Source organism: Takifugu rubripes, chromosome 15, assembly GCF_901000725.2.
Source record: "Takifugu rubripes chromosome 15, fTakRub1.2, whole genome shotgun sequence".
NCBI lineage: Eukaryota > Metazoa > Chordata > Actinopteri > Tetraodontiformes > Tetraodontidae > Takifugu > Takifugu rubripes.
The window spans coordinates 742637-769869 of record NC_042299.1 but is presented as its reverse complement, the minus strand read 5'-3'; the positions used below and the strand labels follow the sequence as shown (position 1 = coordinate 769869).

General features: G+C 44.8%; 1 long non-coding RNA gene across 1 annotated transcript; it reads right to left on the bottom strand.

The window, feature by feature from the left end:
* Nucleotides 1-2291: 2291 nt before the first annotated feature.
* LOC115252708 (uncharacterized) lies at nt 2292-4071 on the bottom strand. Its single transcript, XR_003891029.1, has 3 exons — nt 3071-4071; nt 2708-2922; nt 2292-2631 (listed from the first exon to the last, which is right to left on the bottom strand). It is a non-coding gene; the product is annotated as an uncharacterized lncRNA (long non-coding RNA).
* Between the last annotated feature and the right edge of the window lie 23162 nt (nt 4072-27233).

Here is a 27233-nt window from a genome sequence, read left to right as displayed (position 1 = left end):
TGCGGCCTTACAGAAGTAAAGGCATGCACAGAATAGATACACAGGCTTCAGATACTACAGTGGGCAATATTCCTTAAAGCTCGAGAGGTGAAGCCTGCATTTGCCACCAAGGTCATTGCATGCTGCACCATTCTGCACAATGTGTGCTTGTGGAATGGTGACAGCATGGAACCCTCAGAAGAGGCACTTGGGTCAGATGACATTGGTCAAATGCAGCCAGACCTGCAATGTGGAGAGCAAATTCGGAGCAGACTGACTGCTGCCCTGTCAGCACCAACCCACCTCCCACCAGCTCTCTGTGAACATGATTGCATTTAGGACTGGTCTTTATAATCCAGAATTTTGGAGCTTGACGTCTGTTCAACCTGGCTGCCATCATAAAGTCTTTTTTCTGGCAGGTTCCATTTAATTTGAATATTTTTTTGGGTTCCATTTTTGTAAATATGTATTTCAAAATCATAATAGGATAAATGCAACTTGTTTATATATATGGAAGTGTGTGTTTTTGTAAATAGTTTTGGTTTCAAAATCAAAAATTGTACCAATTAAATTTAAACTTTGAATAAAGCATTTGTTATCAACCATATGATGCCAAGAAAGCAATCTTTGATGGAAGTTAACTTAAACAATTTAATACATTCTTTTTTACATTTTATCTACGAGTTTCTGTAACAGATTTACAAGTGTGTCCTCCCTGGCTTCTTGGCTCTTGTTGCCCTTTCCTCGGCCCTCTCCAGCAGCTCCAGGACCCTATCGCACCGCTGGCGCTGGCGTGGTGCTGGCCCTGGTTCCTCCTCCTCTGTCTCTCCATCAGGTCTATTTGGGACTGAATCTGTGGAGCCTGACTCAGAAAATGAATGGCTCTTCCCCCAGGCTGAGGCAACGAGGCATGGGGGCCGAATCGAGGGCCTGCCACCTATTGCCTGATCCATGAGAGGGAACTATTCGCTATCTGAAGTACGTACAAAGTGAATCAGCTGTACTATTGGTTAGCGGCTGCTAACTTTCTAACTGAAGAAAAGAAGGACATTGTGGCAGACTACGTCCGATGGTATGTTATTGACCGCAAGTCATCTGTAATTGACAGGTAAGTTAAATTTTCATTTGTTTTTTGTCGTTCCACCCCCAAAAAATGAAATTTGCTTGAAATGTCTCATGGCATGTATATCTATGGTGTTACAACTGCTAGCCTATATGATGCCTGTCTCTCCATTCTCTGCCTTATGCTAATCTATAAATACTCAACATAACAAACAAATATAACCTTATAAACTTATAAAATATATAAACTTAAGATAACACAATTTAGATAGTTTAATTGGTTGTTGCTGTTGGCACTACACAGCAGTGAAAGTGTTTGTGTTCACGTTGTAGATTCAAAGATGGCCTTTCAGCCCTTCAGTTTCTGACAGGACTACAGCAAGGATTGAGTCCTGGTGGTCCATATTCAGAAAGGGGAGGTAAATGGCCTTCATCAAGTCATTTGCCTTTTATTTCACTCATTCACTTATATGTATATGCTTAAGATGATCATTTATTTTACCAATTTCCATAGGAGTCAGTTCTGGATGGAGCTATTTGCAGACCTTAGAGACGCCGGATACTTCAACGGGAGTCATGAGCATCAGCGTCTACTGAGATACTGCTTTGGTGATGTCATTCAGGACTTGGATGAGTGTGTTGGATTGTGGTACAGCCACAGGATCCAGCCCTCCAAAACAGCATCATGTCCAGGAGGAGTGCCCAATGAGCTCTACTACTTACCACACCGGTAATATTTGATGGTAGATCGTCTGCAGTAATTTTGTTTTTCAAATAAATATAATAATATCTTCTGTGTAACATAGGTTGACTCCAGAGACTGTGGATTTCAAATCGAACAGACTCAACTGGATGCTTTTCCTGAGGCTCCCCTGACAAGAGCTCCATGTGGGGATGCAAACATGCAGGAGTACCTGGACTTGGCCATGCAGAGCAATCAGTTACAGAAGGCAGAGTACTGGCAGTCTGCAGCTGAGCTGTATCTGAAACTAAAAGAAATTACTCAGCTATGATTGAAAAGACATTATAAAGGTGTAACTTGTACACAAAGTGTCTTAATTTGTCACCTGCAGCATCATTATTTTAAAGTGTGAAATATGAATAAACATAATGCGTAGTAATGAGCATGGATTTCCTTTTTTTTAATAGATAAAACCGTGAACTACTGTTTCATGAACAGAACACAGTTTCAGAATGATGACCCCCCCCCCCCCCCCCCAAATGAAACAAAAAACAAAACAGCCATTTTAACATCATTGAAAAACACTGGTGCACCTAAAGGTGCAGTTGCAAATGACAATGGCATAACAGCAGAACAATAAACATTCAAGCTCCAGAGGTCATCCAATATGGCTCATAAACAGCCAAATCCTGGACTATTTTGAATTCCAAAGTCCATTTGTGCCTTAAACACACTGTAGGAATCCAGGAGTGGTAATTTTAACAAGTTTGAACAAGTATTTGACATTGGGAATGGAGAGCCATCCAAGAACTCTATTTCTGGCAACGGTTCCAACCCAGAAGGAGGAAGTGATGTCAGCCCTGTGGCAAACATCAAAACTTCTTCCACAGACAGAGCAGCCTCGCCTTCTGCAAAGAAAAAATGTTCAGGTAGATATACATGGTAATGTGCTTTTCCAAGTAGTTATAAAAAAACAAAACAAACCTTCACAGTCAAGGAGATAGTCTGCCCAGTAGGCCAAGATTACACTTTCTTTTTGTCTCCTGTTGCTCCCTGCAGGGCTGACGTCAGGTGTAAAGAGTCTCTCAATGTCAAAGCCAGTGAGTCGCTTTTCAGAGTGGCAGAGAACTGGGGTCAGCAAAGAAGGGTGTTGCTGTAGTGCTGTCAGAAACTGAAGGGCTGAAAGGCCATCTTTGAATCTACAACGTGAACACAAACACTTTCACTGCTGTGTAGTGCCAACTAACACCATAGATATACATGCCATGAGACATTTCAAGCAAATTTCATTTTTGGGGGGGGGGGGGGCGGAACGACAAAAAACATGAGTTGCGGTCAATAACATACCATCTGGCGAGGATTGAGCTCCTGGAGCAAATTCATCACGTGATCCCTCTTCACTCGCAGATTGTACTTTTGTTTGAGTACTTGCCACATCGTACGGTAGCCAAACAGCTGTCCAGGTCCACGAAGTTCCAGTCGGATGGCCCTAATGATGGCGTTTGTAGAGGAGGAATCCTTTCTGCGATATAATCCGGCTCCATTCAGTTTGCTTTTAAGCGACCTCAAGCTGATGTGCACACCTTGTAAACTTGACATCATGTCCACGATTACATCGTAAGAGTGGCCCTCATGAAAGTACTTTATGCACTGCTGAAGCAGATCTGGTCCGTCCCCTGACGTCCCCGGTATGGCTGGTTCTTCAGTCTGGGCTGCGGCATTTAAAAATGCCAAAGACCGACCACAGAAACCACAAACCGGCGTCAATCTGCTCAAATGTTTGCCACAAAACGGGCAAAAGGCCACTTGCATGTCGTCCATCCTGCGTCACGATGAAGTCCGTACCCGCTTTCGATTCAAATGATGGTAATTCCCATTCCGGTAGAAAAAGTTATTTGGTAATATTACCTTTCCGGCTGAAAAGTAACTTGTAAATTTGTTTTGTGCCGGCTCCTTTTCTGCCGAAAAGGGTATTACCAACTGTACCGACGGAACGCATCCATTGGCCCAACCGTACCAAGGGTCGGTAATTCCCTTTCCGGTAGAAAAAGTTATTTGTAAATTTGTTTCAGCCGCTTGTAAAAGTGTTTTGCACCTCTCGGCCACCGTGCCTTATGGTCACGAAAATACAGTACATTTAAAAAGGGCCCATGCCTTAAGAACACTTTGATAAAAAAGGAGGCAACCAATTTCATTTTTACAAATTTAAAGTCAGTTAAAAACAGAGCAGTCTCATCTAAGAAAGAAGACACCAGTACATTCTTACATGGATCATAGCTGTGATGATTAAAGTTGACTATTTTGGATGAATATATGAGGAGTCATAGGTAAAACATTAACACACACACACACACACACACACACACAGAGCCTTAACCTTTAGCAAGTTCAGAATTTTAACTTTAGCATTTTTTTAACCGTTCAGGCTAGTAAAAAGAAGTTTGGAGCTCTGGATGCGCTCTGTGAGGGAGAGGAGCCTTCTTCTGCGATACGGCAGAGGAGGAATTGAGCCTGACCCCAAGGATGCCTTCCCTGACCTCCAGCTAAGCCCTGGGTCTGAGGAGTTCAGCGACCCTCTCCTCAAGGTCTGCCACAAGGCTAAATTGGGCCTTCATGGCACAGCAAACAGGCTTTTTATTTAAACATTGTAAAGACAATTAATGGTCTGGGCCTGCTCAACAGAGCTGCCACTGTGTGGGCGGACAGAGTCCACAGTGGAGGACTCTGTACAAACCCCCCCATAAAAAGACCTTCAGCAGAGGACCCTGCGTGGTGCCATCACCACCAATGCTTTTATATCCGTTTTAAACCGCACTGTCTGCAACGTGTTTCCGTTCTGTGGTCTGTCAGATGGTTTTTCATGTTTTTACAGACCGCAGCAGACTCCCAGGGGTTTTTAGCATTTTCACAGAGCTTTTCTAACTTTTTTAACGTCATGTCCTGTGCTCCAGGTTTTATTGGTGGGATCGCGTACAAAAAAACCGCACAAAGTTTCAGGTACTCAATTTCTTTTAATTGGAGAGGCCAAACTGGTGATCCACCTGACAGGCAGGGACAGGATATGGGACGGGGACCTGTGTGACCTGGTGGCCATATGGAAGCAGAACATTAGAGCCAGACTGAGGCTGGAGTTGTGCTTCTACAAGGCCACAAATAACCTTGAAGGGTTACAGCAACTGTGGGGACATGAAGGTGTCAAATAAAATAGTGGCTGGAATTGAGTTGACTTTTGCATCCTCTGTGCCAAGCCTGGTTGAGCTCAGGCAGATCACAATAACTCGACAGTTGAAAACCACGCTGACAGCTTGGTCGGGAAGATTGTAGGTCGACTAAAAAGCTGTAGATGCAAGGGAGACTGGAGTGTCAGTGAGGTCAAGCAGCTCGAAAAGGAGAGGACCACTGCAAAAAGCTGCTTCACCAGGCAAGTCAACTTCATCAGTAAGGGAGCAGGCAGAATGGTAGAAGAAGAGCTGCGGGAGGAATTTGATAAGCTCTCAGACTGTCTAAGGAAAGTAGTCAAAACAAATGATGAATACAGGACTACATTATTGGCTGAGGCAACAAAAGAGGAGCGCCTTGGAGAAGCGCTGGAAGGTGACATAGGAAAGACTTTGGATGAAGCAGAAACAAGGTTTAAACAGGTGAGCTGCATTTTCCAGACAAACCTCTGGTCAAGGTATGGTCACGACAAAATTACAGCTGCAGTCCTGGTGGCAAAGAAAAGTGCTGAGGAAGCAGGGAGCACAAGGAATTGCAGAAGAAGCAAATGCTGCACAGCCTGCAAGTGGGATTGCTGGAATAGTGTGGATTCTGGTCGGACTCCGGAGCATTCTCTGGTCCCCTCCCCAATCTGGCCGGCGAGGAGATGTTTAGCCGCATGTCATCGCTTCGTCGCTGGCTGTCACGGTGGTGCCCCGAAAACCAGGTGGCCTTTATAGACAATTGCAGCACTTTTTGGGGAAAACCTGGTCTGATCAGGAGAGACGGTGTCCATCCCACACGGGATGGTGCCTCTCTCATTTCTAGTAATCTGGCTAATTTTATTAGACCCAAAGTGACCTGACAATCCAGGGTCCAGACCAGGACGCAGAGTTATAGTCTTACACACCTCTCTGCTGCTTCCATAGAACCCTCATCTGCCAACAATAACATATTTAACACTATAGAGGTAGTCTCTGTTCCACGGTTAAAAGTTCACCAAGCACAGAGCAGGGGAGCGGTCAATCACCATAATCTTATTAAAATTAATACTAAAGCACAAGTTGGAGAAACTAATATCACAATTAAGTGTGGACTGTTAAATATTAGATCTCTTTTGTCATCAAGCAGAATAGTTATGACGATTCCTGTGTAGTTTTTCTGCTCCCCCCCCCCCTCTATTTATTTACAGGTATCGCCGCCTTCAGAGCTGCATGACGACCTCCGGCCCCGCTGACCCATTGTATAGTGTATTTTTGTGTGTGTTTCTGTGCTCTGTGCCTCTCCTCTCCTCCCTCCTCCTCCCTCTCCTCTCTCTTTACCCAGCCGGCCATCAGCAGGAGGGTCCCCCACATGGTCCTGCTCAAGGTTTCTTCCTGTTGAAGGGGAGTTTTTCCTGCCACTCTTGCTTGTCTGGGGTCAGGCCCTGGGATTCTGGAAAGCACCTTGAAACAATTTTGATTGTAACATACACTATATAAATAAAGATGGATGGATGGATGGATGGATGGATGGATGGATGGATGGATGGATGGATGGATGGAGACAATAAAGCTCTACATGCTTACATCAATCTACTTCTGGAAAAGTCGGCGGGGGGAAGCTCTGAAGGAGGAGGATATGAGACCGGGAACACCTTATCCTCTGAGCAGGAGAGAGCTGCTAAGTCAGGTAGTGACCCAATTGGTCTAGTTACATCTGTTAAACAGAAAGTGGCAACCCTTGTAACGAAGGTCTTCCAAGAAGCTGGAACTGGGATGATGACTTGGGACTTGGGGTGAAAAGGTGGAATAGAAGAAGCCATTAAACTGTTCAAAGAATCTGTAGAGCTTGGACAAATCAATTTCAACAGAAGAATCACACCAGCTGACTGGAGAGGGAAGCCTGGTGGAATCACCCTCTCAGACAGAGTAATAGAACCTATGGAGCAGTCATGTACCTGAGATGGAACATAGAGGGGCGAGTTGACTTCCGCTTCGTGGAAGCAAAAGCCAAAAGTGACTCCACTGGCTCAGAAAGGAGAAGGGATAAAAAGGTGAAATTTGTGGACCAGTCTTTGCAGCCTGGCTCAGGAAGTATTTTAAGAGACATGAAAGATTAGAAGTGGAATAATGGTTCCATCTAGTGGACAACCCAAATCTTGGGTGCCATCCAAAGAGATAATTGTGGATACCAAACCTTTGCAAATTGTGTGGGTGAGATCCAAGACTGGTGGTTGATTCCTGGAGAACTGAACATTGCTAACATAATGACACAAGGCACAGCAGAAGGAGCTGAAGGATCCAAGAAAATCTCTCAAGGTTCAGGGAGAAACACGACTGAAACACTCATATAAATACACTCATGCACACGACCGAATCACACTCATAGAAACACTCTCATTCACAATAATGAATCACACTCATGTAAACAGACTCTCACACACTACTGAATCACACTCACACAATCACGCCCTACTGAATCTCACACTCACACACACACACACTACTGAATCTCACACACACACACACTACTGAATCTCACACTCACAAACACACACACACACACTACTGAATCTCTCTCACACACACACACACACACACACACACACACACTACTGAATCTCACACTCACAAACACACACACACACACTACTGAATCTCACACACACACACACACACACACACACACACTACTGAAACTCACACACACACACAAACACACACACTACTGAAACTCACACACACACACACACACACACACACACACACACACACACTACTGAATCTCACACTCACACACTACTGAATCTCACACTCACACACATATACACACACTACTGAATCTCACACTCACACACTACTGAATCTCACACTCACACACACACACACACACACACTACTGAATCTCAAACTCACACACACACACACTACTGAATCTCACACTCACACACATATACACACACTACTGAATCTCACACTCACACACTACTGAATCTCACACTCACACTCTCACACTCACACACACTACTGAATCTCACACACACACACACACACACACACACACACACTACTGAAACTCACACACACACACAAACACACACACTACTGAAACTCACACACACACACACACACACACTACTGAATCTCACACTCACACACTACTGAATCTCACACTCACACACATATACACACACTACTGAATCTCACACTCACACACTACTGAATCTCACACTCACACACACACACACTACTGAATCTCACACTCACACACATATACACACACTACTGAATCTCACACTCACACACATATACACACACTACTGAATCTCACACTCACACACTACTGAATCTCACACTCACACTCTCACACTCACACACTACTGAATCTCACACTCATACACTACTGAATCTCACACTCACACACTCACACTCTACTGAATCTCACACTCACACTCACACACTACTGAATCTCACACTCACACTCACACACTACTGAATCTCACACTCACACACTACTGAATCTCACACTCACACTCACTACTGAATCTCACACTCACACACACACACACACACTACTGAATCTCACACTCACACACACACTACTGAATCTCACACTCTCACACACACACACACACACACTACTGAATCTCACACTCTCACACACACACACACACACTACTGAATCTCACACTCTCACACACACACACACACACACACACTACTGAATCTCACACTCACACACACACACACACTACTGAATCTCACACTCTCTCACACACACACACACACTACTGAATCTCACACTCTCACACACACACACACACACACACACACTACTGAATCTCACACTCTCACACACACACACACACACACACACTACTGAATCTCACACTCTCACACACACACACACACACTACTGAATCTCACACACACACACACACACTACTGAATCTCACACTCACACACTACTGAATCTCACACTCACACTCTCACACTCACACACTACTGAATCTCACACTCACACACTCACACTCACACACTACTGAATCTCACACTCACACACTCACACTCACACACTACTGAATCTCACACTCACACACTCACACACTACTGAATCTCACACTCACACACTACTGAATCTCACACTCACACACTACTGAATCTCACACTCACACACTACTGAATCTCACTCACACACTCACACTCACTACTGAATCTCACACTCACTACTGAATCTCACACTCACACACACACACACACACACACTACTGAATCTCACACTCACACACTACTGAATCTCACACTCACACACACACACACACACACTACTGAATCTCAAACTCACACACACTACTGAATCTCACACTCACACACATATACACACACTACTGAATCTCACACTCACACACATATACACACACTACTGAATCTCACACTCACACACTACTGAATCTCACACTCACACTCTCACACTACTGAATCTCACACTCACACACTCACACTCTACTGAATCTCACACTCACACTCACACGCTACTGAATCTCACACTCACACACTACTGAATCTCACACTCACACACTACTGAATCTCACACTCACACACTCACTACTGAATCTCACACTCACACACACACACACACACTACTGAATCTCACACTCACACACACACACACACACTACTGAATCTCACACTCTCTCTCTCACACACTCACACACACACACACACACACACACACACACACACACACACACACACACACACACACACACACACACACACACACTACTGAGGTCATGGTGTTTGGTCCTGAACCTCTCAGGGATAGATTAGATCACATGATCACTCTAGATGGGATCTCATTAACATCTAGTCTCTCTGTGAGGAATCTAGGAGTAACTTTTGATCAAAATCTCTCCTTCAACTCACACATTAAATTAGTCTCTAGAAGTGCCTTTTTTCACTTGAGGAACATCTCAAAGATCAGGAAGCTACTGATGTAGCCTGATGCTGAAAAGTTAGTCCATGCATTTGTTACTTCCAGGCTGGACTACTGTAACTCCTTATTATCAGGGTGTCCAAACAACTCTTTAAGAAGCCTCCAGTTGATCCAAAATGCTGCAGCCAGAGTTCTGACAGGTATTGACAAAAGAGATCACATAAGTCCTGTAATGGCGTCGCTTCATTGGCTGCCCGTTAAATTTAGAATAACTTTTAAAACCCTTCTTCTGACCTACAAGGTCCTCAGAGGCCTAGCTCCATCCTACCTGGAGGAGCTAGTGATACCCTATCAGCCCAATAGACCGCTCCGCTCTCAGAATGCTGGTCTACTTGTGGTTCCCAGAGTCTCTAGGAGTAGAATGGGGGGCCGAGCATTTAGCTACCAGGCCCCCCTGCTTTGGAACCAGCTCCCTGTCCAGGTACGGGAGGCTGACTCCATCGCTACTTTTAAGATCAGACTCAAAACCTACCTCTTTGAAAAAGCTTACTGTTACTAATTCAGTAGTTCCAGTTACTATCATAGACAGACAAATTATCATACTTAGGGGGTCGTCTAATCATTAGGTCACATTCTAGCTATGCTGTTATAGGCCAAGGCTGCCGGGGTCCGGAAACATGATCACCTGACAGGCCTCTGTCACTCCACTGGGTCATGGTTTCCTCTCCTTTCCTCTCCTCATCAAGCAGACTAGTTATGCTGATTCTTGTGTAGTTTTTCTGCTTCCCCCCCCCCCCCCTCTATCTATTTGCAGGTATCACTGCCATCGGAGCTGCATAATGACCGCCGGCCCCGTTGAAGTGATTGTGCATATTTTTTGTGTGTGTTTCTGTGCTCTGTGCCTCTCCCTCTCCCTCTCCTTCTCCTTCTCCTCTCCCTCTCCTCTTCTTTCCTCTCCTCTTTCCCCTCCTCCTCCTTCTCCTCTCCTCTACCTCCCCTTCACTCTACCTCTCCTCTCCTCTACCCCTCTCCTCTCCTACCTATCCTATCCTCTACCTGTCCTCCCTCCTCTCCTCTCTCTTTACCCAGCCGGCCATCAGCAGGAGGGTCCCCCTACATGAGCCTGGTCCTGCTCAAGGTTTCTTCCTGTTAAAGGGGAGTTTTTCCTTGCCACTGTTGCTTGTCTGGGGTTAGGCCCTGGGATTCTGGAAAGCGCCTTGAAACAATTTTGATTGTATAAGACGCTATATAAATAAAGATTGATTTGATTTGATTTGATTTGAATCTCACACTCACACACACACACACACAAGAGAAGAAATGGACCACTTCTTGTCAAAGTGACAGGTTGACCTTTCCCTGAACCCGCCCACACCTGTTCCCCCCCCCTCCTCCCTTTCTCCCTCCCGCCTCCCGCCTCCCGCCATTCTCCCTTGCCCACCTGTTTTTAAAAAGGAATGGCGGGAGTTACAAAACAGTTACAAATCAGTTTTGCCATAGTCCTGGCATAGCCATCTGTGGACAACATGAGTAGTTCTACATCCGTGATTGGTGAGACGGCTGTGACCGTTATAAGAGAATTGTGTGGAAAAGTAGTTGAAAAATCCACGGTGTTTGTACAGCGTTCTCAGGCGTCACCTTGTGAGCCTTTGCAGCAAGAATGGTCTTTGGAGCCTTATAGTCAAACAGGGAGTTTTGGGTATGTGTTCCGTTACAAGACGGGGGAGTTGATTCTCTATCAGCGTGAAGAATCTTCCACTGAGGGGTCTATGTTGTCGGCTACGATGTCTTCCAATGACTGGGGTGTGTTGAAACTGATCAAACCGGGAATGGTGTGTGTGACTGAAGAAGGCTGTGAAGAAAGAAACAACACAGAACAGAAACCTTCCACAGAACAAACATTTGTGAGCATTTGGTTGACGAAAACCTCGGGTACGGGAAGATGGTTCTATCGTGCTAGCTACAAGATGCAGATGGAAGAGATGTCAGGGAAACCGAGACAGTATTTTGTCTTGGATCTTTTTAACTCAGACTGTGGGGTTTTCAGCAACGTGTTGACTCTACCTCTTGCAGCATGGATCGAAAAGATGCATGAAATGGATGATAAAATCACAAAATTTTTTCACCATTGTCGTCTTTGGAACAACACTGTGGTGACGAAAAAAAGAGTCCTCCCTCGTGTAAGCCCACACCCATATCTCAAATGTATAAAAGACGTTCGTCTGAACCATACGTTACCCACTACCGGAGTGAAACACTAAGGAGAGCATGTCTACCAACAGAAGCGTCAAGAGCGGATCTGACAATCCGAGCAATTCCTATCTGTGGGATGAGGATGAGACACAAGCGGAATGCCGTCAACGTCGGCTTCGGCCTCGCAGGCTGGATTTTGACTCACTCATCCAACGCTTGGATCCCACGGATTCTAACGAGTCTCTCACTCCTTGGCTAAGCCCTCCACCAACCCCACCCCTCGGACGCTCGGCATCGGATCCTGGGGTGTCCAGTCCTCACTCACCCTCACTGACACCACCCGTCAGAGACTCGGTATCACTTCCAGAGCTGTCCGAGTCTCTTCTCCAAGGCAGAGATCCTGCGCCGTCTCCGGCTTCTTCATGTCCAGGTTCTCCAATCTCTGTGAGCGGTGTGGAGAGTCCTTCACGCTCAACAACCCCTGATCCGCCTTTGCCCGACGACGCATCGGATCTCCCCGGGGCTGTATGTAACGGTGCTGACCAGCTTGACGGCTGGGCATCTGAATTCTTTGGTCTGGTAAAAAAAGGCGTTCTTCATCTACTTAGCGTCGTCCTGGACCTGTACAAGGGTGAGGTTTGCAACGGATGTCGGATCGACCACCCCAGCCAGCGCCAACACCAGTGTTTGGATGTGATCGAACCGGGTTTCTACCGCAACAACTTTTACATGTTGATGAAAAGACTCTACACACCCAAGTTCATTCCTGCTATTCAAAATTTCCTGAAAGCGTGCGGTGTCAACGCTGACTACGTGAAAGTCAAGATCGCCGCAGAGAGCCTTTTGCTCGAGCTGAAATCCAGCGAATTAATCTACACTCCCATCCACCAAATGTACGAGAGTATCGCCGACAACGACAGCGAGATTAAACAGGAACATCTGGACACGGTGACTCAGTACTGGACTGAAAACACTTATATCTGAAAACACCATTTTCAGATATAAAATGGGGAGCTTCTGGGGAAAAGTTGTAAACGATGTAGAAGGTGTCAAGATCCAATTGATCAAGGGTCAGATAATAAACATCTTGTACCAGGCTATTGAGAACAAAACGGCTTCAAACAAAAACATCTTGCTGGAAAAAACCAGAACGTGTGCAGGACCCGCACTTTGGGAAGAGATGGTAAATGACACGATGCTTATGAGCAAATCTGGATTGTCGGATTGTTTTAAAGTAATTTTTAAAGAACTGTCCAACGATGTTGTAAAACCATGTCATATGATAGCCTTTTATGCTTTGCTCATTGATGTGACCAGCAGACTTGTGCAAAACAACCATTCTGTAAGCATCTTGGAAGAACTTGGAAAATTACACGATGATATCTGCCTCAGTCTGGATCATAAAGTCTTAACTCAAACTCTATTGATGATAACGCATTGGTCTTAGACTAGTTTTTGACTATCTGTACTTTCACATTACAAATGTTACAAATGTATTTGCTCATGTTACTCGCAAAATGTATTTACTCATGTTACTCACAAAATGTGTATGCTAAAGATTTCTTAACAGCTAATAAAAAAAAATAAATACCTCTCAAACGAGCATCCCTTCTCATTCTGTTTTCAACATGTCTGAGACACGCTTCATGGAAAAAGTGTACTATGATCCCGCGCATCCCGGTAGCCTCGGTGGTGTAGAGCGGCTCCATAAGGGGGTGCAAGAAGAAATGGGAAAGACGGTTCCTCGAGAAAATGTTAAAACATTTCTACAGGGACAGGACGCTTACACTCTACACAAACCGGCCAGGATACATTTTCCAAGAAACAGGGTTTTCGCCCCCCGCCCTTTAAACCAATTTCAAGCGGACCTGTGCGATATGCAAGCCCTGTCGGAGCATAATGACGGATATAATTATTTATTAACGGTCATAGACATATTTTCCAAAAAAGCTTACGTCAGGGCTCTGAAGAGAAAATCAGCGGCTGAGGTGGTAAAGGCGTTTGAATCCATTTTTGAGTCAAGTCAGACGCCTGAAAAAATACAAACTGATGCGGGGAAAGAATTTTTTAACAAGAGTTTTGAAGCTTTGATGAGAAAACACAATATCGTTCATTTTTCCACCGCCAGTCACCTTAAGGCCTCTGTGATTGAAAGATTTAATCGTACATTAAAAGGTAGAATGTGGAGATATTTTACAGCAAACAACACTCTGCGATACACCGACGTCTTACAAGACTTGGTGAAAAGCTATAATCACAGTTATCACAGCAGTATCAAGATGAAACCCGCTGAGGTAACCTCGGAGAACACTTTTAAAGTGTTTCAAAACTTGTACGGTAAATCTGAAAACCGACGGAAGGTTGAAACCAAGATGAATTTCAAGAAGGGGGACCTAGTTAGAATTTCAAAACTGAGAGGAGTGTTTGATAAAAAATATGAACAGAGTTTTACGAACGAGGTGTTTACGGTATCTGAACGCATCCCTCGCGACCCTCCAGTGTACAAGTTAAAAGATTACGATGGAGAACCCATCCAAGGGTCATTTTATGAGCCAGAGCTACAAAAGGTAACGATGGGGGAAGACAGACTTTTCCACGTAGAAAAGATTCTGAAGCATCGCGTCGTCAGGGGTGAAAAGCAAGTTTTTGTAAGTTGGAAAAACTGGCCGGAGAAATTCAACAGCTGGATCAAAGCCGCAGATTTAAAGAACGTATAAAAATCAACTCGCGATCGCAACGGATATCATTTCATCATGTACGGTCCGAAGGACGAGGGCTTTTTTATTACCCTACCCTCCAACGCCAGCGTCGATGTTTTTAAAGAAAACACGAGTTCCAGTTACCGCGTGGATTTGCCTCAACATATCGATTTAGAGGGAAGCTGGGAAGTAGCTTTAACGCAGATTTCATACCCGCACACCTTTTATCACCTTTCTCAGGAGGATGCCTACTTTTACTGGAGGGAAAACCCTCAAGAACCGGCCACGGAGAGCAAGGTGCATCGTCAAGAGATGAAACAATCATATTTCAACGGCTTCTCAGCCTTTAGATTCGAGATGGACGGACAATTTAGAAGAATAAAGTCTGATATTTACCTCGTCTATGACAGTCTTCTGAAAAGATTTGATTTCCAATCGGGAGGTAAAACCCACGTACTCTTCGAAGGACCCCTGGCATATTTGATGGGTATGAAATCAGGGGAATGGTTTACGTTTGACCAAAGGTATGCGTACTATCCCTGCGATTTACGAGCTGGGTTTTATCACATGTATTGTTACAGCGACGTAGTTGCACCGCAGATGGTCGGCGACGTTTATGCGCCACTTTTGAGAACGATTGATGTAAAAGGAACGTTCGGTGAAATCGTCACACAGTATTTCAATCCTGCTTACTATTTACCGGTGTCCAAAAACCACATTGAAAACATTCAGGTGGAGATAAAAACGGATCAAAACAAACCGGTAAAATTTTCATACGGCAAGACTATCGCGACTCTCCACTTTAGACCTAGAACTTGAACCCCAGGGTTATATATATTCCAATCGCCCGCGTCCTCATCATTCATTTTCAGGAGGCTGATCAGCTATCCACACACAAAGTGTTCAAGGCTAAGAGAAAAATAGAGAAAAAGAAAATGGCTCGGGTAGGTTTGAGAGAAGATCCTCACCGATTTGTACAATATTATGAGAGTCAAGTAGGGGGGAATTTGCCGGGGTTTTACGGTGCACCGGTCATGTACGGTCGGGGGGATAGGATCTTTGTTTTCTAAATTATTTCGTTTCGTCAGCCCTTTGGCCAAGAAAGGTTTCGAAATAGCTAAACCTCATCTTAAAGCCGCTGCGAGTAACATCGCCTCCAACGCCGTCAAACACGTGATGGAACGGTTCGCCGGTGATCAAGAAGATGATCAAGAGATGAAGCAAGAAGGATCCGGGGGCATTATGGTGTTGTCGCGTAGGAAGAGAAGACGACCCCCCGGAGAACGCATCCCCTCCAGCTTTAATAAACAGCCGTTCGGTAAAAGGAAGAAATCAGTTGCAAAAGGCCGTCGTGTGAAGAAGAAGTCCGTCCGGAGCTCTGATATTTTTTAAGAATATCTTTTCTTTGAGAAAAAAGAAAATGGCTCTAGTACATCAGAAATCTCCAGAGTGTACTCTGGCCGAATTGGATTTATTTTCAGCACCTATGACGCAGCTGTCTATCGATGAAAAAACCTACACGGAAATTTCTCCCCTGTCAGCCATCACCGACGGGGGACCCATTGAGTTTTTCATCCCCGGAGACGGGGACCGGTATCTGGATCTGAACGACACTCTGTTGCATCTCCGTGTAAAAATCACCAACGCTAACGGATCGAACCTAGCTAATGACGCAGCGGTGGGTCTTATCAATTATCCTCTAAATACAATTTTCAGTCAATGCGACGTGACCCTGGGGGATCGACTCATCTCTCAGTCAAGCGCTACCCACCCCTATCGCTGCATGATTGAGACCCTGCTCAACTTTTCACCGGACACACTCTCCAGTCAGTTTACCGGGGGTCTTTTTTACAAAGATACCGCCGGGTCAGTGGACTCTATCGTGCTCGTGAACGGTCCAAATAAAGGGTTAACGAGGAGAGCCGCGTCCACAGCCCGTTCCAGAGAAGTACACCTGCTCGGTCCTCTCCACGGGGACATCTTTTTCTGCGAGAGACTATTGCTCAACTCTGTCGATTTGAGAATTAAACTGATGCGAGCCAACGATGCTTTCTGCCTCATGGGGGCGCGTGACTCTACTTTTAGCCTAAAAGTACTGGGGGCTTCCCTATTTGTTAAAAAAGTAGCCGTGTCCCCTGCAGTCAGGTTAGGTCACGCCGCCGCCTTAATGAAGGGCAACGCTCTCTACCCCCTTTCACGCGTTAATGTGAAAACTTACTCTATTCCGGCAAACTCTAGGGTTTGCAACCAGGAGAATCTGTTTCTGGGTAGCATACCAAAGTACGTGGTTCTGGGTATGGTACACCACGAAGCTTTCACAGGAAGACGAGACCTGTCGCCTTTTAATTTCAGACACTATGACATCGAATACCTGGCTCTCTGTCAGGACGGCCGGCAAGTTCCGGCTAAAGCTTTCCAACCCGATTTTAACAACGGGGTGTCCGTCAGAGAATTCTACAACATGTTCCTGGCTACCGGGAGACATCTCAAAGATTTACCCCTGAGTATCAGCCGTGATGACTTTAATGACGGCTACTCTCTGTTTGTGTTTAATCTCAATCCGAGCGATGACAACGACGCACTGTCTACCGTCTCAAACGGAAACCTCAGGCTGGAGTTGAGATTTAGAACACCCCTGCAGCACACCGCGACCCTTATCGTCTACGCCTGTTACGATTCTATTCTGGAGATCAACGCCAAGAGGCAGGTGCTGGTGGACTATTATTAAAAGATGGACAACGTTCAACTAGAGAACCTTCTGCATAGCCTGCTGGGAGATGTGTTTTGCGGGGTGTGGGCGTCCGATCAACTGCCCATGCTGAATCCCTCTTTTAGAACCCCGGCCTACTTTATCGTCAACACACATCCGGCTCACATGCCGGGGGAGCACTGGTTAGCTTTGACGCTGGAAAATGGGGGCATAGCCACCTTTTTTGATTCTTATGGATTTCCGCCGGACTTTGATCACTACCCCCCGAGCATCTTACAGTTTCTGGAAAAACGTTCTAAAAACATTGAGTACCACGACGTTCAGTTGCAGCACCACATGTCGACGGTCTGCGGACAACATTGCATCTATTACCTCTGTCACCGCGCGTGCGGGCTATCTTTTGATCAAGTACTGTCTTTGTACAATGATGATGTAATAAAGAATGACTTCATGGTGTACGACTATGTGAGGAAATATCAGCGCTGTATTAGAAATAAAATCAATGGTCCCTCCAAGCAGGGGTGTTGTTTTTTGCAATGTTTTAAAGATTTTTAAAGTTTTTGAATGAATGACTGTACGCTCGAAAAAATGTTTAATAAACGCTTTATTGGTAAAAGACAAAACTTTGTGTATTACATTTATTCACGATGAAATGTTAATCCAACGCGGGGGGTCATTTGTTCGTCTTCTAGTTTTTGACGGTAGATCCGCAGGTGTTTCAGAGTCTTGAGATCCGATCGCATCCATCTTGAGGAGTCGGTATTGATTACGCGCTTTTGGGTTACTTATAGAAGACAAAGGGATGTTTAATTCTGAGAGAGTATTTAAAAAATGTGTCCATCCGGGAGGTTCAGAACCCTCTGATTTTTTCTTTTTAAAAGGAAACAAGAGTCGTTTGAATAGATCGATCATGTGAGACCCTTTTACAACGTTGCCCCGGTACACAAATTCCCCTTTTGTATTCCAAACATCGTGACGGTCGGATAATTTCTTTAAGACGTATTCGGCATTCTTGCGATCTCGCGGTGGGAGGCTCTGCAACACGTCGTCGATGATGCTATCGGACGTCCGTACGTCCGTCCCAGAATCTGCCTCTGCCTCCGTCTTTGTCAGATTCTCTGTCAGATTCTCTGTCTGATCCTGCTTCACAAAGGTCAGATATCTTTGCAGTAACGCGTTATATTTTTTAATTTTTTCATGAGAGCTCAGCCCCTGCTCGTTTAAGATGGCTCTCATCCTAGCATCCAAATCGTCCTCCGCGACATCTCTGATGGACTGGGAGGGCCGCGTCAGGCGGTTGAGTTGATGAGGGGTGACGAGAAACATTTTTTGGGCCTTTTTCAAAGTCATTTTCGTATCAATCCTCCGACGAGGTTCCCAATCAAAGGTACCACCGCTGAGAGGAGAGGTAAAAGAAATCCGCCCGTCTGCTTCTTTAGAACCTGTTGCTTCCTCTTTAAACTGGTTCTTTTATCAGCCAGCAGTTTGATAATTTTTTTCTGTCTCTTCAGTTTTTTAAATTGAGAAGGAGTCAGGGGGAGGTTTCCTTTTAGAAGATTTAAAGAAATCTCACACAGTGTCTGGATAAAATCCGGGGAGCTGTGAATAAGAATGTCTCTACGTTTCTTGGGTGTGGCACGGTACAGGGCCTTCAGCAGGGGTGCGTTTCTTTTTATACGCGCTGACATGATGATCTACGTCGACGCTCTGGGGATGTAAACGGCCGCTTGCTGGTGAGGAAGCACACCCGTCCTCAGTCTGTACGGATCTGGGCAGACGGGGGTGAGATCCACTATTAAATACCCGTGAGGGTCTTTTGTGGCGTCTTCAAAACTCTCCAAGAAAAATGCCTTTTGTGATGGAAAAATCTGATGAGCCAATATATTCATTTGTAGTTTATCCCGTGGGTTTTTAAACATGACCAAATAATTGCTGTTCAAACTGATGGTGCGACTGTGTTTACCCTGGTGAAACACGTTTGAGTCAACATCATAACACTCATGTTTCTGTGGTGGCGATACTGTGTAAAAATCTTTACCACTTCAGGATGGTCAGAGGCTTGAAAAATAACATCGTCCAAAATAATCAAATGCTTTTGATCAGGAGGAAACAGTGTTTCATCTTCAAAAGAATCAGGCAGACCTTTGACAAATTTAATGTTTTTAATCATCTTTTGCAGTTCAGCGTACATAGGTTGAAAAGAGGTATAAATCCACACGATATTGTCAGGTACAACATTTATTACACGGTCACAGTTTTCCAATACATTTTTTACAAAATAGGTCTTTCCACACCCGCTCGGACCCGCGATTAAACAAGAAAAAGGAAAGATAAACCTAGGATCAAATTCAATTTCCTGCATTTCTAATACCCGAAAGGCAGAGTTGTTCCGTCAGCAAAGAGTCGTCTTTTGTCATACACCACCCTAAATTTTTTATCAAATGACACATTTCTCAATGCGAAACCCTTTTTATCACGTCTGATGCTGTGTTGACGGATCTCGATCGTGTTTCCCTCTTGTTTATTACTCAGGTAACCCTCCACCAGCTCTCTGACACTGTCAAAGCTCACACGCTCACAAAATTCCCGGGTCTGAGTGATACCTTTCACACGCATGACGACTTTCTTTTTATTTCGTGTTTGGTACGCGTAACTCTTGGGACCCACCGCTGCAAACTCTTGAATGCTGTCACCATCCAGTTCATCCGTCAGGTCACCTAAATAGTTACCCAGCTCTAGAGGTTTCTCACCCTCTTTGACCAGATAGATTAAACTATCTGTGTCGATGTAAAACACTCTGTCTTGTAGTTTTTCCAGATAACTGTACAGCTTCAGTCGTGCGTGTGCTGTGGTGAATGCTGCAATAAAAACATTACTCTGTTTACCTGGGGGTTGAACGTACCTGTCGGTGTATTTCCACCTGATGAGAGCTCTGTTGCTGTGGAGAACGGAAAAGTATTCGACTTTGTATTTACCTGAAAACATGTAACTAAAGAATTCTTTAGGATCTGAGACAATGGTGGTTTTAAACAAATTATCTCTCTGTGCAAACTTTCCCCACAAACTGTTGAGACACAATTTAGCAACCTGTCTTTTCACAGGATTGGTCTCGATTTTGCCAGCATCTAAAAGAATGCCCTGATGCTCCTGATAGTCCCTGATGTATTTTTCCCTGCTCTCTCGGTCCGTCGCCTCAGCGGGGTAACCCGAGGCTTCCTGCTTTCCTTTCAAAAAGGTGTGTATGTAGTCGGTAAACACAGTGTCGCTGCTCTTGTCAAAGTGCCAGACTTCTGTAATTTTACCCACCCTGTACCCCACATCCAGAGCTTTGATGAATTCAACGGTGACCCAGACCCCCGTCAGAGCTCTGCCCTCATCGTCGTGTTCGCAGGGGCCACCCTCATTGTTAGTTTCGGCACAGGTGCGACACAGTGTAAAGAGTAATTTACCTCCCTCACTTTTGTGCGGTAACACGGGGAATAAAAGACCTCGAGGAGGATACACAGTGGCTCTGATGAAGCCGTAGTAGCTGCGTGGGTCCTCGAAATCTTTGTAGATGATCACGGGGTGACCAAAGGGGTAAGAGCAAGTACTGTTGACAAACGGGTACAGTGAGGTGACATCAACATAGTGGATGGTTTCATCGGGCGCTGCCGTGTGTCGCAGTTTTAAAGCGCTCGTTCTACCTCCGAAAAGTGCTTTTCGGGGGTTGAGAGGCTCAGGAGCGTTAAAGCAACGGAGAAATTCTTTAACCTCCGTGCATGTTGTTTTCATCTGGTTCCACGTGTGTTCTCTCATGACTACAACACGAACCCCATGTGTGGTCTGTAGCTCACTCACCCTCTTCTCACTTTTGTAGTGAAGTTCACCAAAGGTGACGCCTCTCATATCGCACTGTACTGTGGGATCAAAGCAACTGGGACAGCCGTGGTAAAAACATCCATGAAATTCCCAGACATGTTTTACACCGTCAATCTCAGCATATCCGTCTACGAAAAATGCACCAATCTGTTTTTCACCCATGTTTAGAGCATGCTGTATAAAGATTTTTTCTTTGTGCATCAACCATTCTAACCATTGAACCGATGCGCTAGAGAATCTTTTGCTCTGATTCAAATAGTTGTGCGGGCAGGGGATAGCCAGAGTGTTAGGAGTCAGATAATTGGTGCGAAACACCTTCATACAGGCTCCGGCTATGGCGATAGAACCAAAAGGGTCTACCCCCGTCTCACCTAGGAACTGATCTCTAAATTTAAGACTGCCCTGGGTGAGAATGTCAACATCATTTTTGCAGTACAGCGAGGCCTCCTTTTTGAAGTCAAAGGTACCGCGGCTGACCTCGTTGTACCATGGGTCAAATTCTTCCCGTTCGCGCACCGTCATGCGATCTACGTCGTAGTCGGACGGAACGGGATAGGACCCCACGTAATTGAGGTGAATTTCTGAGCTAAATTTGTGTGGGAAATACCCCTTGGACTTGTCAGTGAATCCTAAGGCTTTGGGCATAGCGCTGAGACGCATGGGGAGAAATGACAGGGAATCTATGAATTTGAGACCATAATGGGATTCCTCAAAACTGAGGATTTTACTCCCGTTCATCAGAATCTGTTGTGGCGTCACATCCAGTTCCAACATACCTTTTAACACCAGATAACTGTCAAACCCCTTGGCATTATGGGCTATAAAGATGTTCTGTTTGTATCGTGGCTTCCTGAAATGCAAAATAAACATTTTAGCACAGTCAAGACCATAAAACGCCTTCTCTTCACCTTTGGATGTTTTTGTATGCACTAAAAAAGGAACATGCTCTCCATTTTGACCCACAAATGTTTCAAAATCATAAAAAACCAAATCAGGATGTGAGATGTCTGGTTGGAGGGTAGGAATGTAACAACTATGATCGACTTTAGAGTCGCTCTGCAGTTTTTCACCACAGATTTTACATTTTTTCACCGCACAGCGATGCTTTGCATCGTCTAACGACAAATTGACACTGTAGTATAGTTCGCATCGTGCGCATTTTTTGATTTGGTCGCAGAGGCTGGACTTTCTGCTTGAACCGGCCAATTTGTGTCTGGTGAAACAAGAGGGTGAGCGACACGTTCTGTTACAGTCAGAGCAAACCACTGTGTTGAACCCTTCTGTGGGGCAGGCAGGATCGTTGCACACTGCGCAGTAACCTTTACAAAAGTGGGTATAGGGATGCTTAAAAGTCTTGTAACAATAATTACAGACTGACGACCCCAGGAAGGCTTTGAGATTTTTTATCCCATAATAGTGATTTTGTAGTAAAAAGAGAAACAACTGATTGGAACGATCAGAGAATTTTGTCTCATAATGTGAGAGGGGTTTACTGTGGCATGTTCTGTAAAACACAACAATTTTACGCCCCAGAATATTTTCAAATTTACCAATGTCACTGAAAGTGACGGGGGTCTCATCATTTAAACCAGCCTGATGCTGCAACTTCCTCGCAATATCAAGGCATTCTCTTTCAGTAAGTTTCGGGTAGATAACGTGAGCTAGACTGATGGCGAAGCAAAGCTGGTTGTCTCTGTTGTCTACGATAAATAAGTGGCGTCTTTTTTTGTCAATGATTTCACAGTCTAGAGTTTTCTCCATCTTACGTTTGGCACCTCCTCCTGGGTTCTGCACCACGTGAAGGATGAATTCTATATTCTCATCCGATGAAATGATACCGTTTGACTGCACAATCCGATCTAGCATTCCATTAAAAGCCGGTAGAATATTTTCACCTTGTTCATCCACAGCAACTGTAACATGATTGTGTACGTTTTCACCCACCACCTCCAACTGTATTAAATCATTGCGACTACTATGTCGTCTGGCAACATCCACCAATTCGCTGATAACCCCTGTTACATCTCGATAGAATGTTGCAATGTCAGGCACATTTCCCCGAGTGGGAATGTTAAAGGAGCGTCTTGTTCTCCATGTGATAAAATCATTAAAAAACCTCTCACCCCGCTCAGGAGAGAGATCGGGTGGATTTTCTCCTAGCCCTCCTCCCCCTTGCTGAGGAGAAAGTTTAGGGGGGGCCATGTGTGTAAGGGCTGAGGGGCTGCTCTCTGACCCCCCTTCTTGTGTCTCTGCTGAATCCGTCTCTGATCTGATTGTTACCGCGTGTAAGACATGATCACTTTGCGTGTGGAGAGCTGATGAAGGAGAATGATTTTCAAACTCTACTGCATTAACTGCATTAAGGTTTTCGAGGGCATCATTTATGAGTTGTAAGGTGTCAAGTTCTAGGACGTTTTCATTTTGCTCTGTAAAATGTAAATTTATTGGAATGGAGATTGGAATTTCACTTAATTGATCAACAGCTATTTGTAAAGCATTCGGTACTTGATTAAAATATTCAACATTGAAATCCTCATCACTTAATTGATCAACAGCTATTTGTAAAACAATCGGTACTTGATTAAAATATTCAACATTGAAATCCTCATCCATATCTTAAACAAAAGACAGAAAAAGGAAAAAAAAAAAAAATTACAGCTTTTTCAACACTGTTTTAGTACACCTTTGGTTACAATTGGAGGAAACAATATACCGTATGACATTATTGAAAATCTCCAGCACTACCTTGTCTTGGGGGTGTAGGGAATGAATGTAGCAGCCTGTATCCTCCTCCACCCTGTCAAAGAGCGGATCAGGAACGCTCTCGTGGTGCTCGTGCTGTTGTTGGGGATGATTGTATCCGGCTGTATCCCCGTCCACCCTGTTGAAGGACGGTTCAGGAACGCTCTCGTTTAATCTCACCCCTGAATCTGTAATTAGATGAGAGATGAGTTTTTTTTTTTTTTTATATATTATTATTATTATTAGTCAAGAAGATATAGTATAAAATATACCATCAAACAATCTCCTGACAATGTTAGACTTGTGTCTCTGGTTCCTACGTCTCCTTATCGGCCTCGCAGGTTCGAAAGGATCTGGTGCCGCTGTAAGTACAGGGGTCAGAGTGGTACACGCTTGCCGTATTCTACGTCTCCTCGCAGGGGCAGAAGGTTCACGGGAGAGTGGAGCTGCCGTGGGAGTCACAGTGCTCAGAGAGGCGCACGTTTGAAGGTTCTGTTTTGATGGTTCTGTTTAGACAGAGGGGAAAATCGTTAAAATACAAATCATCAAAACGGCACATATTTTGTATATACTTCTAATCACAGATAAATATATTACCTTGTACAGTCGACTTCGGTCCTCCTGGCTGTCTCACACGTCTTCTGGAGAGTTTGTTCGTCTGCTTACTTGAGTCAGTCCCATGTTGAAGTGCCGAGGGTCTGCTCTCAATCTCAATTTCACCAATTTCAGTTACACAGCAATTTGTCCCCTGCACGGGGGGTGGGGTTTCAGAACACAGCAATGCTTTTACTGCTTTTTCAGTTTCTTGGTTGTCTTCGGATACCAATCTTTCAGCCCTGGCTAACAGATCTGAAAAATGTATCATAAAAAGTTATATTTCAGCAATCTATGAACAACTGAGCTGTTCATAAAAAACAAAACAAAACAAAACAAAAAAAACTGTATGTAAAATACCAATGTCTGTTTGCGTGAGGGTTATTCCTTCAAACTCATCGGCGCTGACTTTAAAGATACAGAAAGTTACACTTAAAAATCTAGAATAAAAATAGAACAACTTTCAGGTTAAAAAGATCACGGCTTGCTTACCAGGATAAATTGGCATATGGTGAACCTCTACTGTAACTTCTAAAACACAGTTATTCGTAAATAGTAGTTAATCATTAATAGTTCATTCATTAATAGTTTTCTAAAACTATTTAGAAAACTACAGAGAAAAAGTTTGGGAAGAATTTGAGGCTTACCGGTAGTCATCTTTGCAGCCATCTTTGTTTGTTACACGCGCTCGCAGACGGTGAAGCTTCCGATGAAGTTCTGGAGGACTGAGCTAATGACTGTGAGATGATCATGTATATATTCGCTTTACAATGCTTGGCGAGAAGGAAAAAAAAAAAGAAAAGTTGATTGGCGCCGAAAAGTCTGATATTGACGACTGCCCCGATGGACCAACTGGTGGTGATGTAGCTCCCATGGGGATAAGGCCCTACACGGGAACTCTACCAAACAACAGGTTCAGGCGATATAACTCATGTTAAGAATGTTTTTCTCCAGGAGGGCCTCCAGGTCTCCAGGGGATTTAAGCTTCTTCAGTTACACACCTCGGACACCGGAAGACAACGCAGGCCCCTAAATTTCTTACTTGAAGCCACCAACTGTTTTCTCTTTTCTTCTGAACCACAGTGTTAGGGTTCTAACAGTCTAACTTTCTCCAATAGTTTTCACAAATGTTTCACAAAATGTTTGTTCTGTGGAAGGTTTCTGTTCTGTGTTGTTTCTTTCTTCACAGCCTTCTTCAGTCACACACACCATTCCCGGTTTGATCAGTTTCAACACACCCCAGTCATTGGAAGACATCGTAGCCGACAACATAGACCCCTCACTGGAAGATTCTTCCCGCTGATAGAGAATCAACTCCCCCGTCTTGTAACGGAACACATACCCAAAACTCCCTGTTTGACTATAAGGCTCCAAAGACCATTCTTGCTGCAAAGGCTCACAAGGTGACGCCTGAGAACGCTGTACAAACACCGTGGATTTTTCAACTACTTTTCCACACAATTCTCTTATAACGGTCATAAGCCGTCTCACCAATCACGGATGTAGAACTACTCATGTTGCCGACAGATGGATATGTCAGGACTATGGCAAAACTGATTTGTAACTGTTTTGTAACTCCCGCCATTCCTTTTTAAAAACAGGTGGGGCAAGGGAGAATGGCGGGAGGCGGGAGGGAGAAAGGGAGGAGGGGGGGGGGGGGGGGGGGGATCCCCCCTCCTCCCTTTTTAAAAAAAAGGGGGGCAAGGGAGAATGGCGGGAGGCGGGGGGGTGGGGAGGGGGGGGAGGGGGGGGGGGGGGGGGGGGGGGGAGGAACAGGTGTGGGCGGGTTCAGGGAAAGGTCAACCTGTCACTTTGACAAGAAGTGGTCCATTTCTTCTCTCACACACTACTGAATCTCACACTCACACACACACTACTGAATCTCACACTCACACACACACACACACACACACTACTGAATCTCACACTCACACACACACACACACACACACTACTGAATCTCACACTCACACACACACTACTGAATCTCACACTCACACACACACACACTACTGAATCTCACACTCACACACACACACACACTACTGAATCTCACACTCACACACACTACTGAATCTCACACTCACACACACTACTGAATCTCACACTCACACACACTACTGAATCTCACACTCACACACACACTCACACACACACTACTGAATCTCACACACTCACACACTACTGAATCTCACACTCACACACTACTGAAGCTCACACTCACACACTACTGAAGCTCACACTCACACACTACTGAAGCTCACACTCACACACTACTGAAGCTCACACTCACACACTACTGAAGCTCACACTCACACTACTGAAGCTCACACTCACACTACTGAAGCTCACACTCACACACACACTACTGAATCTCACACTCACACACACACTACTGAATCTCACACTCACACACACACACTACTGAATCTCACACTCACACACACACACTACTGAATCTCACACTCACACACACACACTACTGAATCTCACACTCACACACACACACTACTGAATCTCACACTCACACACACACACTACTGAATCTCACACTCACACACACACACTACTGAATCTCACACTCACACACACACAC